General features: G+C 41.0%; 1 protein-coding gene and 1 long non-coding RNA gene across 4 annotated transcripts in view; one reads left to right on the top strand and one right to left on the bottom strand.

Annotated features, from left to right (window-relative positions):
- Positions 1-18,293, top strand: part of TBL1X (transducin beta like 1 X-linked) — a 203,188-nt gene that overhangs the window by 63,745 nt on the left and 121,150 nt on the right. The gene's annotated exons all lie outside the window — the stretch shown is intronic.
- Positions 1,854-9,344, bottom strand: LOC138681955 (uncharacterized). Of its 2 annotated transcripts, XR_011322192.1 has the most exons (3): positions 9,050-9,344; positions 6,679-6,749; positions 1,854-6,508 (listed from the first exon to the last, which is right to left on the bottom strand). It is a non-coding gene; the product is annotated as an uncharacterized lncRNA (long non-coding RNA). The 2 variants fall into 2 exon arrangements; XR_011322191.1 differs by having other exon boundaries at positions 1,854-6,749.

The following is an 18,293-nucleotide window of genomic DNA, read 5'->3' as shown; positions in this document are numbered from 1 at the left end:
TTGAAGCCAGATGTACAGGGCTGTGTCTTTGCTAATACTGTATGATAATAACATGTGCTTAAGTATTTGCCTAGTTTTGCAGAAGCCTGTCCTGTGTCCTGTCCCTAAAACACTGGCTGAATTTGTAAGCAAATCCAGCAGTTACTGGTTCCAGTTGTAGTCACTGGAAAAAGCTGTATCGTGCTGTTTCTGAACATCCTCGTTCTGAACTAAATACCAGCATTTTTCTCCCATTTTCCTACTCCAGATCTCCAGGTGATTTTAGATGTTAGTTTTCTTACTGTGCTCTTCAGTTCATTATTTCACATTACACTACTCATTGTAAAGATAGTGATAAGGAATAGCGAAGTGATGTCTTTTTGTTTTGATCTGTGCAAGCCCATAATATCTAAAGCTCCTTCAGAAGTTGTTATTTGTGTATCTTGAGGTGTTCTGTGGCCATAGTGTACAGCTTGCACATAAATCTACCATTCAGTGATACGATGTTTTGATGTAGGATTGCAAGACTAACAAATAAAAAGTGTATTTACTATACATACAGAATGTATGATATTTATGTAGTATGGAGGGGCAGTACTCATACCTGAAGCTCAAAGTGTTTGGACGTATTGGGGAGAGAGTTTGGGAGTTCTGGAGGAGCTCATCTTTCTGGTCAGAAACTGATAAAATCCAATCTGTTTTGTCAAATAGAGACTGAAATTGTGAGTTGGTCATCATCTGGTAATAAGGGTGTGAAGTTTTATGATATGAGAAGGCTCTTTTGTTCGGAAGTTACGGAAATAAAAAGATGCATTGGAAATAAGCTAAAGGTAGAAGAATTCAAACAGGAAGCAGATTTTGTTATTCCCCCAATATTCATAGCTATTATAAAGCTGGAAAATTGTTAAAATTGAGATGAGGAATTGTCCATTAGCTGAAATGTTTACACCTGTTCAGATGAGTTTCTAAAATACAGATTTCTTTCAATGTTTCAAAGTTAAGTGTAATGCAAGAATTGCATGTTTGAGTTTCAAAACTTCTGTTATTGAGGAAACTCCGTTAGGTAATGTACTGGTCTCTTTTTGTCTTCATGCTTATGAAGGTCTTCGGTTAAGGTTAGGGCTTTTATACATGCAGATTATTTAGCTGAGATGATGGTTGTATGTTTCTGGAGAACAGTTGCAACACAGTAGTTACTGTGCAAGAAACTGAAGAAATAGTTCAGTAATTTGTCCTGCTCCAAAAGTTACACTTATGATGCCTTCTGCCCAGTGCTGCTGTTATGGGAGATAAAAGATACAGCCCGCGTAGGAGCCCAGTAACGATTGACCGATGTTCAAAGTTTACTTAAATGCTTGGCACTGATGTTTTATATAGAGAATTTGGAAAAAAATGTTATTTTGGTTTTTAGTAAAGTTTTCCTTGACCTTTATCTGCAGTGAAATTGGCTGGCAGTATCACAGCCAGTCTAAATGCATCATTTTATTTATGGCAATAGTTCTACAGAAGAACAAATGGAGTCTGGGAGAAAAGGAGAAATGAAAGAATCTTAGCTTTTTTACATTAATAACTTGCTGAATGTAAATGAATGCAAATACCACTGACTTGAACAAAGAGATCAAATTAAATACCTTGCGCAGGTTCCATAATGTCTAAGAGGACTGCAACACTTGATCCCCCATGTTTTGACTACTGCCGTTCAGTCAACAGTATAGCAGTGTATTTTACAGAGGCTGTGAAAACAAGGCAGTGTGTTACAGAGGTAGTATTTTCTTTACCTGTTAAGAGTGTTAAATGCTATTAAATATTTCCCATTCCAATGCATAAATAACCTTCTGTGATGTGAATTCGAGGTAATGGAAGCACCTTACATATTTCAGCACCACAGTATAGCGTTTTTATTGTTTAGGAGACCTGCAGGTGGCTTTAATCTTCCATTTTAAGTTACGAAAATCATATGATACAAACAGCAGTATGTGCCACATAGCTAACTTGATTGTGCTGTAACTCAGAACAAACAGGGCTGTTTCTTCTTGTCAGGAAGACTTTTCTATGCTTGTTGTCTTATCCTTGGTTGTTGGAACCATGTTTATGTTTTTCTTCTATAATAATCTTCTGAACTAATTATGCTCGGTGAATATCTTGCCCCTTGCAATTTATCACTCACTACCAATACACATTATATGGGATGACTTCTTTTGCTGTACAACTAATGAACTCAGCTCTTCATTTCTGTGTTGACTTTGCTTTTGAAGGCCATCTGAAAATAGGTAAAAGAATACTCAAATTCTTTTGCTTTTTCTGATCTCTTAGGGCAACGCTTAGAAACATGGTGAGTGGTCTCCTTGTGAGATACTGTACAGTCAAGGAAAATTTTAGATTCTTTCTAAACTGGTGGAGAAGTTTCATTTATACACAGACTTCATTGTAGAGAGATGCATATAGTTAGTTATTAAAACAAAAAAAACATGGCTGTGTAGGACTCAATTTTACCAAAGGATGTGGAAAATGTTTTTCTATTTTTGAAACAAAACCCGTTATTTTTATGTGATCTTAGGGGAATGTTTTTTTGAAACCTGCTTAGTTACTGTAGCAAGTTTTTTAGACTTTCAAAGCATTAGTTCTTAAATTAATAATACCCTTCTGCTACCCATGTTTTGTTTCGAAAAATTAGGCTTGTTTAGGAAATGATAAGTGACAGCACTGATATCTTAGCTCCCTACCTTGGGAAGTGCTTCCCTTATTTTCCTTTTCCGTGCCCCTCTCCAGGAACAAAGGCAATACAAAAATGCAGATGTTGAAAGGCACGGAAATGTGTTTAAAGTATTTTCCTTCTGTCTTGGAACAATGGTTGCTGACAGCATAAGGCTTGCTTGCTTGTTAAAATTAGATTTGAATCATCAGTGTAATAGAAGTAGGAAATTGTAGGATGGAAGGGTGCCAGGAAGCCTATCTATATCTGCCCTTTCAGTACGTGTAAGGTAGGCCCTGAATGACTTTAGCTGGCTCCTTAGTTGAGCAACCTTGCCCTATATGACAAGTACCTGTTTAAGCATCCTTAAAACAAAATACTTTGTTCCTGGGCAAAAGCCATTTAGGTGGGATACCAAGAACAGACACAAGCACAACAGTGCAAGGTGGCTGTTAAAACTTCAGCTTCCTAAGTGTGTGTTTCTTTTTGGTTCCTTACATCACATTTCATTGGGCCCAAGCTCATTACCTCTCACCATTTTCCTGGACTAAGATAAAAAAATCTGTGTTTTGGGGCTTGGTTTATTGGATTCTATGGTTGTAAAAACACTGCGAAGTTTTCATGAGCTAGCTGTGAGTAAATCAGAGGACGATGCCTGCTCTGAAGCTGCATCAGAGTCAGCATCATTCTGGCTTATTCTATTTCTCCTCAGCTGTTTTAAGGCAGTCCAGTACCCAGTTGCTTCCTTGCTGTAGTATTATCCATTGGCTTTGCAGTAACCCAGTCTATGGGAGACAGTGACCTCTCTATGCACCTTAAAACCATTCACAGAAATGGCTGTAATTCTGCTGATGCAGCGTGCAGCTGCCCATTTAAATCTCTTTTTCTTATAGAGGGGCTGGTTATGTCTCTGCTGTATACTGGCTTCTGTTTCATTTCTGGTGCGGTTTTTACGCTATTTCCATAAGCAGCTTGGTTCCTGATTACTTCAGGGAGTGTTTTGCATGATATAATGGTAACTGATACCAGCTGAAGTGCTAAAGCTACCAGTCCCCTAATTTAAATTAGTGCCAGTTGGAGATGGGAGAGCTGAAAGCAGGATTGTGCATGGGAGAGGGCTCTGCTTTTGGAAATTATTTTGTTTGCTCTCATAACGGAGTAGGAATTTTCTGACCTTCAAGTCATGCAGTTATTCTTGTCCTGGGTGGCAAAGTGGAATCAAAGTGGTTGTGAAGGGACGATCAAGGAGGAATTTTAGTTTAAGTGTTTAATGATGTTTAGTGCATTACTGTTCTCTTCATCAGTGCTATGAATGCAATCAGACATATTTTAAAATAAATCTACATAAATAACTGGCTTATAATAATGCAGCATTGGTTTATATCTTTTTATATCATTTGTTTACATCTACTCCATTTAACACTCTAGTATGTATGTATGTATCCATCTATCTGTATATATCTGGAGTTTATATATAATGTTTATTTATTTTATGGAGACATAAGCAGTTCTGCAGCTGGACTGTATTGTTTATAGGTATTATTTAATTGTTGGCAAATATTTGGAAGGCACAGGACCACCATAGTTTAATGAGACTGGTATAGCAAACTTGATTGTACCCAAGAGAAAATTTAAAGTGTTGCCTGAGCATGAGAGGCCACCTTGAGTTTACCTGCTTGTGTGTTGAGCTTATAGACTGCAATCCATACTCCTGCATGCGTACCAACTGGAAGAACACTGGGTTATGTGGAAGATTTTGCTGGAAGTTACTGATGTACTTGTGTTTGAAAAAATGGATGGGGATTGATCTAGGTTTTTTTCCTCAGAGTCCTTACAGGCCTGGTAGAATGATGTACTGTCAGGTAGGTTCAGGTCATCCAGATGACAGTGGTTTGCACAGCTCCACTGGTAGCTTGTTCTGCCCTCTAAGATGTTTCCAGAAATGTAACTCAAGTTTTCTTTTCTGTACAGTGAGTCCATTATTTATTGTTGTATCTTTGCTGATGAACTTCATTGCTTGTCCTCTTTGTGGTATCCTGTGTCATATTTGTAGGCAGTTGTTTGCCACATTTCTCAAGACAAGGTCAAGAGCCATTCCCTTAAATAGCCCAGATACTTGTGTTGGGTAGAGCCTTTTTGTAAGCATTCTTCCTATTTGTCTTGCAAGTGTTTATAAAAGTATGTAACTCCGACCTAGAATATTAAGGTTTTTATGGCCTTATTACTTACATTCTAGTTCAACTCAGTGCATTGTGATATTGCATACACTCTTAATCATACTGTTAGCCAGTATCATCTTTAAACATATTCCGTGCCCCCTGGGTGTCTACCTACCATCTGTTACTTTATCCCATTAGATTTCCACCAGATTTCCCATTTTCTCTCCGGCGTACTGTGCTGAAAAAAACCTCCTTATAGTTTCCCTTATTGATCTCCCAGTTTAGTCTTAATTACACAGCTAATCAGATTGTGGTGACTTCTTCTATTTCTCACCTCCCTGTGCTTTCCAATTTGACCAAAAGCATATACCAGCAGCTGATTCTTTTCATTTCTGCACATGGGTATTTATGCGTGTGCAGGGTGAGTATACAAGATTCTTCTAAACACTGTTTTCTGTTGCATTCACTTTGCATGGTGGGTATAAAGACTTATGTGGGGCCCAATTCTTCACAACTTCAGCAGCCTTGGCCTCTGCTTCCTCCTGTGGGCCAAGGGAATCCAAGTCTTTGCAGTTGACCTGAGCCGTTCCAAACGCAGCAGCTCCAGAAAGGCCTGTCCTGCCCTCCCTCCCCTTCCCCTTGACCTGTGCTCCTGCTCCCTGGGCGCTGTTGGCCCTGTCGTCATGCCACTGCGCAGTGCTGAAAAATGGTTTTATTTGCGAGGTGAGCTTCCAGTCAGATCAACGGTCTGATCCAGCCCCTGTCCCTGACACATGGGAGCGGCAGGGTCTTAAATAAGCTTAGGTTGGCTATTAATACACAACGCTGAGTCACTGCTGAAACGCTTTACTCTGCTGTGCACCTTTTTAAAGCAAACCATTGCCAGATCTGGTCTGCCTAGAACAGGCTATAAATCGCCATCCTGGGCCACTGAACGACGAGCGGCTCAGCCGTTTGTGCGGAGAGGCGAGATAGGCATGCACGGAGTATTACCTCAGTGGGTGTCTGCAGCCACCGTGCCTCTGCTTGAGACCACTGCCCAAATAAAAACCTGGGGAAATGCTCTCCAGGCAGAGAAAGAAATTTAGTATTCTGGGAAGATGTGTGAGAATTATTTACAAACACTGGTGGTCTTATCAGCGGATGACTGATGTCAATAAACTCTCTCATGATGTTGTTGTTATAGAAATACCTCAGCAGGCTGGAGCTTGGACCTGGTGACAGTTCCAAACAACTGAGAGAACATCTTTACTGTTAATTGACATTAACTGACATTCCTGCATTGGGGACCATTGTTTTATAGGGTGGGATGGGGTGCATTCATTCAGTCACTGCTCATTTTTTGTATTGCCGGACAAAAGCTTGCCTGATAAAACTGCATGTTTTCATGGCTAATGAGCTCAGCCAGTCCTTGGTTTCTGTCCATGTACTACAGGAGTTAAACCGTATGGAATATTACTGTGGAATATTTAGGTTCATTTATAAATACAAAGATTCATGTGTACAAATTGGCTTCAGTCTTAATTGATTTAGAATACTTGATTAGACAACACAGCTGAGCCAACGTAACTCTTGCTGCTGCTGAGAGAGGTGGCTCGGCCCTCGCTTTTGTCTTCCCTCCTTTCTGGCCATATGGTGCTTGTCTGACTCCTCGCTCCACCACCAAACTCCTTCCTTCCTGGAAGAGATCAAGCCATTTTATCTCGTTTGATGGTATGAAACGGGTGTGAGGAGCTGTGCGTTTCCCTTCTGGGAACTGCATTGCAGCACGAGGGTTCCAGGTCTAGTGAGAAAATCTCCAGTGCCAAGAGGTACGAGCTCAATCAGCATAGGTTCATTTCTACTTACTGTTTTGATCAAGAAGAGGAGTTTTCTGGTTTTACATATATCTTCTGTGATGTATTTTTAGACATTGCCACCTGCACATGATATAATAGTCCTGTGGCAAAAAAAAAAAAGAAAAAAAAGAAAAGAATGGCATTTCTAGCACAGATGGCATGATTGATAGAGCTGTGGTTTTACATACTTTGAATTTTAGTGGAGCGAGGAGACTTTCTACTCTTAAACTTACACTATCCTGCATTCCAAAATAAAAGATATTAAAAAATGCCTTGGTGCACGTATACTTGGCAGAAAAACAAGACTTACTTTACCCAGTAAAAATCAATGGTTGCACAACAACAGTGTTCTTCACCAGCTATTCATGTAGAACATGGTGGCTACGTTTCAGTAGTTTTGGTGACTGATGAGGACATCCCGTGTTTGAAGTATGGGTGCTCTACCTGTGTTTATTCGGACTTTCTGTCTTACTGAGGTTCTGCAAAGCTAGCGAGAGTCATCTCTGGTGTGTACTGCCATCCTTTACAATAGCCCCATTGCAAAGCATGGTGTAAAGTAATGTAGTAACTTTGGGAAAGAGTTACAGTTCGCAGCATTCGGTACCATGGGCTGGGTACCACCTTGACTTAACAACCGCCTTAGCAAGCATGTGCGAAAGTGCAAAATGCAAAGGTTGCAGGGGCAAACTTAATGCTTGCGCTCAAGAGCTGGAGCAGGCACTAGGGCAAGAAATGTCCTCGTTAGCGTTGCCTGAGTTCAGCTGCTGCTGTTTTCCCAGTGTGGGAGCGGCAGCGGGTGCTGGTGGGACCTGCCTGGAGCCCAGGGAGGTGGTAGGAAGGGAGAGGTCAGAGCAAGGTTGTGCTTCTGGCTGGAGGAAGCAAGTGAGAGGAGATGCCTTAGGTTTTGACAGCTCGGGTGTGCTTTTCTCATATTGAGGGTCTCCACAGTCTTAATAGCATTTTTGCTTATGTGTCATCTCCTTGGCTGTTGTACTATTTTCTGTAGAGAAAGGAAACCTACTAGGTGTAGTGCTTAAAAACACACAGTATTGACAGCAGTCCTAGGTTTGGGATTCCTGGCCAGTGGCCCCACGTGACAAAATCCCTTAAAGCTGACCTAAACGAGTACCTTAGGTAGTAGGATTGTACCGCTGTCTCTTGTGGACCAGCCGCCGAAAGAGATGTCCGAGTTGGATGTAATGAATTAAATGTGCCTTTGCACCAGCAGAGAGCCAAGCCAGGCAGGTCTGCCAGACGTCTGTGGGTCAAACCGAGCGTGAGGCATGGGGACTTCGCGGCTTCAGGAATCACCTTCTGTGTGCGCAGCCTCCGGGTAGAGAAGGAGCCCTGTGCAGCACGCTCACGCCAGCCAAGCAAAAGCCATCAGAAGTGGCCAAATTGGGGGGGGGGGGGGGGCATGTGTCCCCCACCAGTTGGGCTTCCTTCAGGCCTGGCTGGGTGAGCCAGCAGAGCTGCCTGCCGGCTGGGGGCTGGCTGGAGCCCGACTTCGTGTTGGAACAAAGAGCCAGGGCTGGGCAGGCAGCACGCATGGGGCAGTGGGGGACTTTAGCAGCTGGTTTTTAGTAGTCTCTGCTGACAAAACCGAAGTGGGAATTTTTTTCCCCAGCAGTTTTGAGCATAGCTAAGTCTGAACACATTTTGCATGGGACTGGAAAGGCATCTCCCTGCACTCAGGGCTTCTCGCTGCCAAATTTCAAAACACTGCTGCAAAAGAGGGAGGTTTATGAAAATGACAAGAGAGAGGATTATAATAGAAAACAGAAGTAAATGTAAGTATAGGTGTCATGGCTTCTTGCTTTACATGTGGGGACAGACCTTTATATTCTGAAGCGATTAGCAATTTTGAATATCCATATTTGTACACTGTACAGAGCTGGGTTGCTTAGTGGTTTTGACAGTCTGGTCCCATAACATTATTTGAGCGAGCTTACTTACAGCCATGTTGCTTACGAAAATTACGTCATGTATGTGTGTGCATACAGGTGCACATGTGGGGGGGGGGGGGTGTCTGCCGACTGCACGTTAAAATCATTTTATTCCCTTACTGACCCCAGGGCTTGGAGGCGTTTTTCACACCGCGCACAAGGCAGTACCCTAGACCCGCAGGTTCTGCAAAAGCAAAGTCTTTTCTAACAGTGGCGGTTCATTTTTAGAAACGCAGAACGGCGGGGAAGCAGCGTTATTTTGCAGGTCCGTAAGGTTTTGCAGGGACGAACCGTGGGATCGGCAGCTGGGCTAGGGCAGGCGCTCGCCATGCATATTGATGTGTTTGCATCCAGGCCTCCCCATCCCTCCCCTCCCCCGGCCCCATCTGCGCCCTGACTCATACCAGGCAAGTACAGAAATGGCTGTGGTTGTACCTGTTTGTGGGTGATGGGTTGTTTTTCCCCTCCGATTGCTGCAGGCACGGAAGAGAACAGCAGCTTATCAAGCACTTCAATCTGGTTTGCGAGTGTAACAGCTTATGAGAAAATGGCTGCCTTGTTTTCCAGAGCTGTCCCAGGGATGACCACGCAAGAGAAAATGAGGATCTGAGCATGAGAAATCTCTCAGCGGTTTCCCAGGCCATTTAGCATTTATAAATACACCATGAAGGATCCTTTTTCTTTCCAGGTAGCTGCCTGACTTTAGTCCTTGCAGATTTGCCATCCAGCACTGTCGTTCTGGCTGGGCTGCTTCAAGGGTGGCTCCTTCTGAGGAGGGGTGGGAAGGAGCTGTTCCAAACCCTCACCAGTGCTCCTTGGGAACCCTTCCGAGATAGGGGTGTGCGCGTGTGCCTGTCTCTCTCTCTATGCATATATACGTGTATATGTACAAGGTGAGATTTTAGGCTTGAAATTTGTCTTCTAAGGTGCTGGTACTGTGATCACACGCTTTTTAGTGATTATACTAATGAAGTGTTGTTTTCTAAAGTATTTAGTGCTTCTAAAAATGACTTTATTAATTTTCTCACCTTTTGAGTGACACAGCATTGCGTTATAAGCAGACGTTATGTGACGTGAAATAGAAATGCATATAACCATTACATTGAAGTATCTCTAGGCCAAGAAGGTTTTAATATTAATGTAGAAATGATCTGCACAAAACAATTCCCTCTGAATAATCCACTGCAAAATTCTCTGCTGTTCAAGTGCATTATCCCATTATTAAGCGGGATAATAAAACCAATTTTTAGCAAATTGTACTAGCCTTTTGCAGCAGTTTGTTTCCTTCCATTCTTCAAATGATCTCAATGCTTTAATGAATTAATTCTCTCAGTATCCTGTTGAAAAAGGCAGAAATTGTATAAGGAATTTTAAACCCTAGGAGAATAAGGAAGTAACTTATTTGGAATATCATGGGAAGTCTTAAAAAGAGTGATGCGCTCCTTTGGCATTTGGACCTTTAACGTAAATGACTGTCTCGTAAACTCTGGTAGATTTAGCTGTGGTGGTTTAAGATGTGAAATTGCCTGTTGTACTCATCTGCTGGGCTTAATCTTTCATCAACTGCTCAAGCAAATGCAAGCTAGCCCATGAGCTCCTGTGGAAGCACTGTGGCCCTGGGCTCATGTAACCTCTTCTGCCTGGTAGGTTGTGCAGGGGGGGCTCTCTGGTCTGAGACTACCAGAGCTCTTAACAGCCAGGCTCATAATCGTCTGCATCTGTTTATAGTAATAAGAGAGAGGAAAAAAGAAAAGAGTAGGGGAAAAGAAAAACCAAAACAAACAAAAAAGCCAAACAGAGCCAGGCATGCTGCCGTTATTGGTGGGCTTCCCTACCAGCTTCCAAGAGGTGTTTCAAAAGTGTTGTTTTCAGGTAACTACTAGCAATATCAATATTGTGGCCCTGATGTACATTGGTTTTTGAGGGCTCATTTCTTGCTTTGAATAGGCTTTTCCTCTTCTTCCCTGTCATGTCTGTCTAACACAATAGTGCAGTAAGCCTTTTTGCAGGACCAATGTTGCTTTTTGAGCATAATCACAACCTATGCAGTCCAAATCAATTGAAGGCAAAAGGTAGTGTACTCACTTCATTTTGTAATGAAGAGCTGGAGAGAGAGAGATGGTTTGGCTCCCTTTTTCTCAGTTAAGCATAACACTGTGAAACCTATGCTAGAACACCTCCGATTCTGTGGATGCACGCTACACATCAGTTGGAAACACAAAGTGCCCATGTAGCTGATTCCCTCTTCCAGAGGCTGGCTGTGCTGCTTCGGTGTCACTGCAAGCCCAGGGAAAATGCTTCACAGAGACCACTGCAGCTGCACCAATATCAAGCAGAAGATGTGTTCTCGTGAATCAAACCCTCAGTGTGTTTCCTTTGTGTTTTCTAGAGCTGTCCAGATAACCTTTTCTTTTATTGGGGAAAAAAAAGGCTTTTCCAAGAAACTACACATTGAAATTGTGTGTGTATCAAAGGAATAGGAGGGATAGTATTTGTAGGAGGTATTACAGTTTGCTTCAGATCTATTCTTCTGCCACTGTCATTTCTTCTTTAACAACTGGAGCAGAGGAGTCTGAAAATGGAACTGGAAAGAAAACTGCAGGTTTTGTTTTGAAAAGCCCTTTGGAAAGAATACCTGTTTCATACTGCTGTGCCAGCATGGATGCTGGCAGAGCTGCTCCTTCCCTCTGAGCAAGGCTCCACTGCAGTGCTTTTTGGAGCAGGCTTGTTACCCGACTGCCTGCTTTCATTATGTCCCTTGTTTTGGATGGGTCCCACAAGGTCCGTGACAACATGAATTCGGGCAGAGTGCAATAGTCTGATCAGGTGACTCTAAGAGGTAGCCACTTTAAAACAAAGAAGAACAAATTATTGCACTGAAAATGCTGAGCAATGTTTGTTTATTGGCTGTAAGAGCACTGCACAGTGTGGGGTTTTGTACAGAAGCCCAAGTTAGCATGGTTAGCAAAACAGTGCAGCTTCTTTAGGGCGATGCTTTATCTGGGCCAGTTACACTTTACTACAGGAAAAATTAAATAACGTGGAACGTAGCGTGTCTTGCAGTACTCCAGCTAATACGAGTATCTCCTTTGCAGCGTGTCCTGGAGACAAATGCGTTGTTTTGTTATACTTTTCATCTGCCAGAATACATCATCCATCCTGTATCTCTGATTTTGTTCTTAAATTATAACTTCTGGAGACAAGGATTATCTTGTCTCTTTTTTTCATCTGGATTTTTCTAGATTTTAATATCATCTTGCATGTAAGACTCATAATTAGGATTCCTAGGCAGCAGCTTAATACAAATAACAATATATTATTATTGATCAAGGCTTCCTGTCTCCTGTTATATCTTGAAAACAGCTGGCTGGATGGGATGCTTCTGAGCTTCTTTATACAGATATTCACTGGCTTGTAATTCTGAAGAGAAGAATAAATAATTCAGATGAGGCTAGGAGGCTTTGTTTATCTTTTAAAAAAATGTTGCAAAAAAGTGGTTTGAGCATTAGGCCCATCTAATGCAATTACAAATATTTTAAAAATAGAAAACTTACGAGATAACATTATTGATGTTCTATCTTGCCAAATAAATATTTCAGTGGACTAATAATGTGGAGCTGCTTTGGAGAGATCTCTGCTGGTGTTTCTGTTACACAATGTGAATGCTAGGCTGCCATTGTTAGGCCCTGAACCTGACCTACTGTAAAATGTTTACAATTTTGCATTCTCTGTGTTCTAAAAATGGAGCAGCTTTCAAAGTCTTTTATTCTCATATAACTTCTCCCTTTCCACACAATCAAACCTAGAAATCAGCTGCTTGCTTTGCTGGGCTGACATGCACGCTGCTTTATTTTTCAATTTCATCAGTAATAGGCTTTTCCCGGATTGTAATGGTGCTCCATTGACATAATGTTGTTACTCCTTATTTACACCAAAAATCTAGTGAAGTCTCGCCACAGATTCCGCAGTCTTTACAGTGGGTTTATGGAAATGAATAAAATGATTCAGATTAATAGCTTTAATTTCTCAGCACCTTATTCTAGAGTTTCTTGAAGTAGAATATACATTTACAGTACTACTTTAGGATGTATTGAGTCTCCCTGTCAGATACATACCCCTTCTGGCTTCTGTGTTAGCTGGGCTTTGAAGTGATAGTATACTGCGCGTGTTCTGGCTTCCGCAGAGGGGAGAAAGAGAAAAACAAAACTCTTCTCGGGACTTTTAAACCCTCTTCAAAAGTACAGTATTACTGTATCTTCAGTAATACTGAAAGTCAGGATGCCTTTGCATGCCCACCTGAATACAAAACAAATACATTTAAATTACAAGGATTTGTTGAAAAATGTGCTTGTGAGCATAATGCTGAACCCCCCTCGTAGGGAAGGAAATCTCTCTGTCCTCTCTCCTGCATTTGGCACCACTTCTGGAGTGTTTAAATGAGGCAGTCGAAAGTGTGCTTGGAGGACCAAAAGTCACAAAGATGTTGACAGCTCCAACGCACAACAAAACTTGTCTTAAGTAATATTCTCACACATATGGATTTTCTCACTAACATTACCAAGTAAATTCCATAGCGCATCTCGTGTGCACAGGGCTACATGAGGCTTAAGCAGTCTGCAAATGGATTTTCTTTTATTTCAAATAGCGGTTCTAGATTGAGAACCTCGGAGACAGAGCTTGCTTTCAAGTTTGAACTCTACTCTCTTTAAACGGATGGCAAAAAGCCCCAATAAAATTATAAAGCACGTGTGTGGTTTGTTTTGTTTCATTTTGTTTTCCTCTCTTTTTTGGTTATGGGCTTTCAGTTGCTCTTCATTTTGTATGCCTGTGTGTTGCGTTCTTCAGTCTAGCTTTTGAGACTGACAGCACATCCCCAGTGTTTTGTTGCTGCCTTGTTTTGCAGTTCGGTTCACTGTCCCCTGAAAGCGTGGCTGCCCTTTCTGCCTTGGTCTACACCATGGGGTTCTGCTGACGAGGAGCAAACAGGAAAAGGGGGAAAGGGTCCTCCTCAGGGCCAGAAAAAACGCCGGGTGCTTCTGTCATTGTACCTAGTGTTGCTTGGGAAGATGGTGGGACCTTGATGGCAAAGAAACACTTTCTACTCGTGTGCATGGCATTTCTGTTAGGCCAGAAGAGGCTTTCTAATGGAGGCAGGTCCTCGGATCTGCAATTCAGACCTACATTAGAAAGTCTGGCCACCAGAGTTTAAGCTAAAGTGGGTATGTTATTCCTCTGTGCCTGTCTGTTTTGCCAGTGAAGTACTGTCTGGCTTTCATCGTTTGCCGTGGTGGAAGCTACTTTGCACTGCTGGTATCAGTCCAAGGCTAAAGGTTATTAATACCTTTTGGCCCCAGCAGCATACCTGCGTTAGCATTGCGCTATTAGCAGCAGGTAGCTGAAGGCTTTTTGATTTGTATGGTTGTGGTTTCAGACAGGATTAGGCTTTATTATATTGTTTGTGTACAAGTACAAAAAGTTTTATTTCAAAAGGCGGCATAAATCTAAGTAAAAAGAGGCTACTCAGGGTACTTTATGGATGCATACACTTGGGAGAGGTTTGTTTGTTTGTTTGTTGGTACTTCTGTTAGCTCTCAACCTATGAGAAAATAAAACTGAATTGTATTTTTTGTGGAGCGTAGAGTTTTTAAGTAAGGACACATGAGCAAGTTACTGTGGGCTAACAAGTTATTTCATGTTGAGAAAAGAGTGCTAAGTTAATTTGCGCTACTTTTTATGTGCCATGAGCTTAGCATATCTGCACAGATAGGTACACCTCCATTCCTATGACTAGTAAGTTATAGGATGTCTACAGAACCTCAGTTACCTAAGCCTTAAAATGCAGTTCTGCCTTGGGATCCAATTTAGGGAGTCATACTGCAGTCAGTGATAATCACAACTGTACCCATGCACAAAAGGTAAAGAATATAGAATTTCCCAGTTGTGACAGGGAGCAGAATAAAATATTTTATCATGGATGTTCTGAGGAAGGGTATCTACCGGACTTTCTGATAGAGTCAGCAGTTAAAAAGTTGTTTTTATCAGTAAATTGGACAAATTTGATCTGAGGGTAGTGGAACACAGGAAGTGTGGAGCACAATAATGTTTTCACTAGAGTTAGTTTTCACATTAAGATTCACAGACCTGGATTTGGACCTCAAATTCACCAGTGAAAATCTCAAATAGCTTGATCCGTAATTCGTTTGATTCTCTCCAGACATACTTTGCTGGAACTGAGTGCAGCCTCAGCCAACCCACCTCAGGCTAAATTGTTCACCTGTTTATTCACCTATGCACGCATTCATTTACTCACTCACTGACACAATTTCCTATGATGCCAAAAGACAGGGGCACTTTTTATAAAAACATGGAAATCTTGAAATTTGTAACTTTTGACAGCCATAACAAATAAGCAACCATATCCATTACCAGTCCCCAGAGTTATTTAGTATCCTTTCTTTATGTAATTTCTTACAGTAACTTTTAAAAAAAAAAATCAATCTTCTTTTCACTTTTTATTTATTATTCATAGCATTAGTAAGAGTTCACTACTTGGCTTTTATTTTCATTGGTGTCTTGGATGTTTTAACACAGTAACTGTGCTTGGTTTGTTTCCTTGCTGTAGATGTTTTTGTGTGGTTTTTTTTCACCGTGTGTTTTCCAGTTTTATCATCTGGAAATATTATTAAAGATATTATATACCTTTTCTTCGTCCAAAGACATGGTGCATCTGTTGACCTTCAGGGCATATTGCTGGGGCCATCTGGTTTTCAAGGGAAGTGGGGGTTGGTGAGGAATGGGGAAGGATTTAAGGCAGAAGGAGATATTAGGTTACTTATTATTTGATTAAGGTTTTGTTTTGTCAGAGGATAAGACTGGTACTTTGTTACAGTGTTTGACTTTTCGTAGTCTTTGTTTTTTCTGCGGGTTTTTTTGTTGTTGTTGTTTTGAAGTGGTGCTGGGCTGGGGAAGCTCTGTGTGCATGTGCTTGTGTGTATCAAAATAAACAAAAGAATGTGGCCCCAAACTGCGGTGAAGTGTTGACCAGTGCTGCTGTTGTAGTTTAGTAGTACCGGGATTAAATGACATTGTTTCAGACATGTTCCTTGACTGTGTTCATCTGTCAATTGGAAAAAATGTTAGTGGCCAGTGAGGAATTAGCAGGACAAGGTACCAACCCTGTTTGAACCTGGGCAAATTGTATCTGGAACACATTTGTGTTCTGCAAAAATACTTTCCCCCCAGTTTTTCAGGAAGAACCTGATAGTCTTTTTTTAGTGGATTCTTAGTACATGTACAGGAGATAGCACGTCATTTCTGCTCCTGTCTTTCCAGAATAAAGGAATCAACATGCATGTGTGGGTCTCACTGGAGGCTGGAGGCAGAGCTGGAAAAACAGGAATGTCATCAGCTCTTGGTGTTCCCTATTTCCAGTACAGCCATGGCAATTGCTGTTCAGTGGTTTTGATGCATAGTTTAACATTAAACCTTCACTTTCTTTTCCTTTTCTCTTTTCTCTAGTGCCATTAAGAAACCATTAGTTGGCAATACAGGGTATAAATTGTTAATTTTTCTTTTATTTTGTCAGTGTATGTCATATATCATATCATGAAATACACTGCAGTGCATAAAAAGCTTTGATTTTCATATGCTAAAAGCTGTTACAATGCAGTTAACCAAAGTCTGAAACATGAACTGAAAATATGGCATACACTTTTTTAGAAGGAAGAAAAAAAATTCTTTTAAGTAAATTTACAGGATGAAGTATTTGTTTCAACTGAAAACAAGAAACAGCTTGGTTGTAAGAGAAAAGTTTAAACTCACATGTTAGAAATAATCTTCTCTAAATTAACAAAGAGCTAACTTTAATTAAAGCAGAACTTCCCACATAAAATTATTGTGTCTTCATATGTGTAAGTTCTGAGTGATCTGTTTAAAACCCAGAAGAACCATCCCTGGAAGGGGGGGGGGGGTGAGGGTGGTGGTGTATGGCATAATTGTATGGAAAGTTTTAATCCAAGTGCTTCTCCTCACTGTGTCTTCTCCCATAATTGACCCCCTGTAAAACAAAATCTCCCCCCAGTTCAACGGCTCCTGCCCACATGCACATCTTCTGATAACCTGTAGCAAACCAGGTGTCTGGGTTACAATTATGAGAATATGATAATCTCATTTTGTCTCCTTTAATCAGTAATCTCCACAACATTTATTAAATATTCAATTTGTTGTCAATCTTCTCAAAGGATTTATTTCTCCATCTTGGCCACTGTATTTTAGGAGAACATAAGCCAGTTGAGTAATATGCTTTCCTTACAAATAAAGCAGTAATGTATGGAGAGGAAAGAGTAGAAGAAACAATGCACCTTTGTAGTGCTTAACCAGTTCTGCCTGAATTTGGAGAAGTACACAAGTGGCGGGGTGGGGGCGAAACCCTAACTTCTGTGAGGAAAGAGAAAACTAAGTAACCACATTTGGAAAGTTTTGCCTCATCAATTGTGATTTCTTGGGATATTTCATATATAAGTGTTTTATTGGTCTGATGTGTTGTGCCACTCTTGCTCCTATGCCTTTTCTCCAGTTTCTTTTAGATAAGCTGTAAATTTGAGAGTGAGGCAGAAGAGTTTTTAGAAGTGTAGTGCATATGTTAAAAGCTTGCTTTGATGTTTTCCTCGCAACCTAATAAAAGCATTGCAGAGGTTTACCTAAATAAAACTTTCTGACTGTGACCCATCTCACTTTTTTGGAGGGTGGGGGTGGGGAGGAAGGGTTACCTAATCTTGATTTTGTTAGCTATTGTGGAACAGCAAAGAATAAAAAGTTAGCAGGCTATTGTCTTTGCCCTGGGATTTCCGATGTCCATGATCAAAAGCCTTTCTCACAAAGCCACGCATGGGTTTGCAGAAATTCCACTCAGGGCTCGTAGCTGCCCGAGTTAGAAAGCTTTCAAGACTGTGTAGCTTTTCTTAGGAAAACATGTTAAAACATAAAACATCTGTCAGAAGAGCTCTTTGTTTGGAAAGCTTCTTGAAGCACACCTTGGAATTTCCGTCCTTGGTGGTGGTGGGTTTGTGCGGTAAACATGAAATAACCAGGAGTGGTGTCACCTGGGTTCAGCATCTGAGGGGGATGTGAAGGTGTTGGAGAGACCGGGCTTTCAAAGGGTTTCATTGTGCCATAAAACATCGTCTGAATACACTCTGATATAATTACAGTTTCTGCTTTTTTTAACAACATACAGTAAAATCAGACACAATAAGAACATGAGCAAGCAAGGAATCATGCTGTGTTCAGGACACCATGCAGTACAAAAAGTTTAACACTTAAAATTTTATTTTACAAAATTGAAAGCCCATACTCTAGATTAATCTCGTATTCTGTGGATCAGATCCTCACATTCTTTGTATTTTAATGTTCTGAGTTCCTGTGTACTGCTTTTTATTCCTGCAAAAATGCTCTACAGATTTGCAAATTAAATTATTTTTTGGCTCAGACATCAACTAGATCGTTAACTAAATTCCAAGTGTAGAGCCAAACCTTATCCTGGCTGCCTCTGTAATGTTAATGGAATTACAACAGGTGTGATGGCAAAAAATTTACGTGGAAAATCTTGATTACTTTGGTTAGCCATAACAGAGAAAGTCTGTTTGACTTTCAAGTCCAGAATGAATTTGCAGGATGTGAA

Source organism: Haliaeetus albicilla, chromosome 25, assembly GCF_947461875.1.
Source record: "Haliaeetus albicilla chromosome 25, bHalAlb1.1, whole genome shotgun sequence".
NCBI classification, from domain to species: Eukaryota; Metazoa; Chordata; class Aves; order Accipitriformes; family Accipitridae; genus Haliaeetus; species Haliaeetus albicilla.
The sequence above is the reverse complement of the archived record's forward strand: the minus strand, read 5'-3'. Positions and strand labels throughout refer to the sequence as shown.